This window comes from Megalops cyprinoides, chromosome 3, assembly GCF_013368585.1.
Source record: "Megalops cyprinoides isolate fMegCyp1 chromosome 3, fMegCyp1.pri, whole genome shotgun sequence".
Classification (NCBI taxonomy): Eukaryota; Metazoa; Chordata; class Actinopteri; order Elopiformes; family Megalopidae; genus Megalops; species Megalops cyprinoides.
In genome coordinates, this window is record NC_050585.1 from 40,529,494 (window position 1) to 40,533,761 (window position 4,268).

General features: G+C 40.4%; 1 non-coding gene across 1 annotated transcript; it reads left to right on the forward strand.

The window, feature by feature from the left end:
* Nucleotides 1–3,758: 3,758 nt before the first annotated feature.
* Nucleotides 3,759–3,831, forward strand: trnav-aac. Its single transcript has one exon. It is a non-coding gene; the product is annotated as a tRNA-Val (tRNA).
* Nucleotides 3,832–4,268: the final 437 nt, after the last annotated feature.

Sequence of the window (4,268 nt, forward strand, 5' to 3'; positions counted from 1 at the left end):
CAACAGTACAAATTAATACTCGACAAAGTTTAAAATGGCAAAGTTTCATGCATGTTTGAATCTATGTGTTGAATGTGACTGACCTGCTGGTCCACAGTGGGAGGACTCAGTGGTTTTCACCTCAGCATAGATTACATCTTCACCCTGAGTAACTGAGGAAGGAGAGGTGGGGATGGGAACCATCAAATTTTTTTAAAGGGCCACCATGCTGCTATGATGATTTGACATAATTCACAGTAGCCAACAACACAGATTTAGTCATTCTATCTATCATATTTGTAAGGGGTGTTTTTTTTCCCATCACACTCACAAGAGGCCCTACAGAAGCAGGTTGGACCCCTCAGCAAAGAGTGAACATTTAATGAATTCATAACTGGCGTAATGCTGATGATTGCTTATGCGCTTATACGCTCAAAAACTCATACAGAAAGCAGAGAAAGTAACCGGGCTCATGATTAACCTGATCCCAGCATCCCTCCTCCATCAGTTCCGGTGGATGCCGAGTGTAAAATTCATTCTTTGCAATCCAACAATAGCTCTCCATTTCACATTCACTGTGCCTTTTGAGGATCTTCTTTTTTCTAGAGGATCTTCTATCTAGTAGTATTTTCTGATGTTGTGTATTTAAACATGAATCCATTAACTTGCAATTAAGGTTATATCACGGTATGAGAGACAGGGAAACGCACAGGGAAGTGGCAGATGCTACGCAGAGGCTGCCTTGGGCTCCTGGGCACCGCGACCTCAAGGACGAGCTCGGCATCTGGACCGGCAACCGCCAGTTCAGAATCGAGCACCAGGAGGACAGACAGGGACCCAGCGGATTTGCACACCCCCGGGTGCCCTTCGAGCCTGGCAGAGTGATAGGTATCGATGTGTGGGGCAGGGGGCCAAACTCGGGGACCTTTGTGTTTGTGCTCAGGTCGTCCCCTCCCTTGGGTTACCCCTGATAGCCGACGTTAGTAGCCTACTTTTTGAAATGCGAATCGGCAGTTAATAGTTGGTGGTGATTTTAACACAGACATGGACACAGACAGCGACATTAGTGTTAATCACTGGTCCTTTATTTATAGGTGCTCTCTTGTAGATTGCTATAGGCGTTGTTTTCCTAGACACAGAGGAATTACGTGGAGAAACAGTCGCGGTGGTTGCAGCCGCTTAGACTAGCTACATTTTTGTTTCTCCTAGTTTAACTGTTTCTAGAGTTTTGTCGTGGTTTAGCAACCATGACATGCTAGCCGCTAGTTTAGATATTAAACAAGCAACAGTGTCAGACCAGGCTAACAACACTCCCAGACCAGTGAGTGTAAGCATAGTTCAGAGATAAGAATAAAATCCAACTAAGAACTAATTCAACCATGAAATTCAATTCCTGACAGTGAAAGACTGTCCCCTGAACCATCCCCCGTCCCGTGAAACGATGACTGTATTAATAATTAAGTACTGTGTATCAAAACAACACATTAACACAAGCATAAGAGTACACAGAACTTAACACATCCTACAAAGAATGATTCCTTACTTGCAGTCCTAGGACTCAAGTTCTTCTTGAACTTCACTTTGGTGTAAAGTGGTCCCTCAGACATTGTAGATAACAGTGCAAATGACAGAACTTGCTCACATAATGACAGTTGATGAAAAATGTACAGCTGAAGGAAAAGGGGAAGTATGCTGATTCACACATCAATGGTGAGAATAAGACATCACAATTATTTTGAAAGCTTGCTGTCATCTGTCAGCACAGTTTTCAAAAATAAACAACCCAATTGCAATGTTCTACCCTGTAGCTTTAGGGTGTTTGCCCTGAGTAGGCAGCAGATCAGCACTCGCCAAATGGTTTAGGGTATGCATGTGAATATTCTTTTTTTTTTTTAGCACCATAAAGTAAGCACATTTGCTGTTGTATTTATGCCACTTGGGAGCTGGCAGATGGCAGCTTTTCATGCTGTTTCCCCAAAACATTTCACAGAAGGCCTTTTATTTTAATTTATATTATTTAATATGGTCTGAAATTCTGAGAAAACAGGAAGATGGCCGGATGTTTGGTTAAGCGATCTGTTGGTGAACTCCTGTGTCATTCATGCATGTATAATTTAAAAGATATGTATTATGATAATAAGTGAAATAGACGTAAGAGCGCTAATATTTTTTGGTGGTCTTGTGTCTACAGAGTCTTTTCTAGTGCCGTAAGATTGCGAGGGACATTACAAGGGATTTGTTTTAAATTAAGTAAAAGCACGTCTGTGACAGGTCAGTGATACACAGGGTTGTCCCTTAAATAGACTTTATCTTTCCTGTTTACTCCTCAAGCTGTTATTTTCCAAGAAACAATAACTATGTTAAGCAACAAATAAATGTGCATATTGCAAAGTTTTAAATAAACCTGATGTAACATCAGCTCCAACCCTAGAAATTTTGGTACTCTTGACAATATTTTGCTTTTACCCAAAGTAGGAGGGGTACCTCACCCAAACAATAAATGAATAAACAATGACATATGACAGCTATGGCGATGGGCAGTGCCCAAGATGACTGGGCTTATTGCTGAGGGCTAGGCATGACAAACCACTTACATGTGACTGACTTCAATCGTCCCATTGCATGTTCATCATGGCTCTTACTACCTTTGATGCTAATACCTCCTATTCTAAATAAATCCACCTGTGAAGCATCCAGTCAGGGCTCTCCGATGGGCTATAATGCCCATCACTGTAATGAGAGACAGAGAGCTGTCCTGTTCCCTGCCCAGTTTCTCCTCTGTCTGTATTTTTGTCCCCTGTAATGTATGTGTAAAACTTCTATTCTTTAAGCAGAGCCAGCTCACCTCTGCATTTATGCCACACAGTGCCACGTTGTGGACTCAGCCAGAGTTGAAATGCTGTCATGTTTAACACAAATGTAAAGCGCCATCTAGTGGCTGTGATGGTATACTGTCTGCTGTCTGTCAAAAATAGAGGCACTGTCTCTCTAGCTCCTCCCTGTGGCAGAGGTGATTTATCACTGTGTTCAATAATTTAAACTGAATAAATGGACAGTTAAAGCATTAGCGTACTTAAGCTTTCATAACCTTTAGTTGAACATTCGCAGTTGTGTCATTGCCGTTGCGCATCAACAGTTGTATGACAGGATAGTGTGTGGCCCATGACTCCCCTTTTTTAATGCATATTTTGCTCGCAATATTTATTTAGTGACCATACGCTAAGATTATATTTTTACCTTTCCAGCATTTTCAAAAAATTCACATTAATTTGTGGTACTTAATCTTTTGTCATTCCTCACATATATATATATATATATGATATAATGATTATATATATATATATATATATATATATATATATATATATATATATATATGTATATATGTATATGATATAATGATTATATATATATGTCCCCAGCGTAAATGACGCCTATGCTGTCTGCACAGTCGCAAAATATGCGCCCGGTTGCGCATTTCTGTAGCCGTAGCATGTTCGCACTGTGGAGGTGCGCTGATTAAATGGCACTAGTTAGTTGTTTTTACGCTACCGTTTACTCCACCAGGGAGCTGACGGAAAACACAGCACAATAAACCTATAAAAATGTATCTTTGAAAACTCAGAAAATCTCTGTAACAACCCTGTAAAAATGAACATCACCACAATTCTAGTAATTATCAATCATCTGGTATGATGTATTTATCAATGATCTGGTATAGACTGCAAAAACAATGAACGTTGTAGAGTGAACCCTTCATGAGCAGATCTTGATTCCAAGTTTCCGTAGTGTAGTGGTTATCACGTTCGCCTAACACGCGAAAGGTCCTCGGTTCGAAACCGGGCGGAAACAGCTTTTGCGGAACATATGTTCCCGCAGATTTTCCAGTGGGCTATGTATTAATATTAACGTTTCCTCGAAAGTGAATACAATGAAACTTTGATCATGACAAAATAGTGCTTATTCCACAATCTCATCAGATGAGCTTTTTTTCTGCTAATTTGTTTCAATGTATTTCCCTCCTTATGCATTACAAGTCTATCTTTGAAAGAATCCATGATGAGAGAGATCTGAAAGAACAGGTACACCTTTGGGCCAATTACAGCACCATGAGCAAAGCTCTCAACCAACTGCAGAAAGTCCTGCAGAAATTCGCTTTTCGGCACCAAAACTGTTTCTTCAGCTCTCAGAGTGAGTGACACTAGTGGCACTTTTTTTCTAAAAATCACCATCTTTCTGGTCTCCCAAAGCAAATTCAACTTTCAAGTGAAAGATGCAAAGAGCAGAAA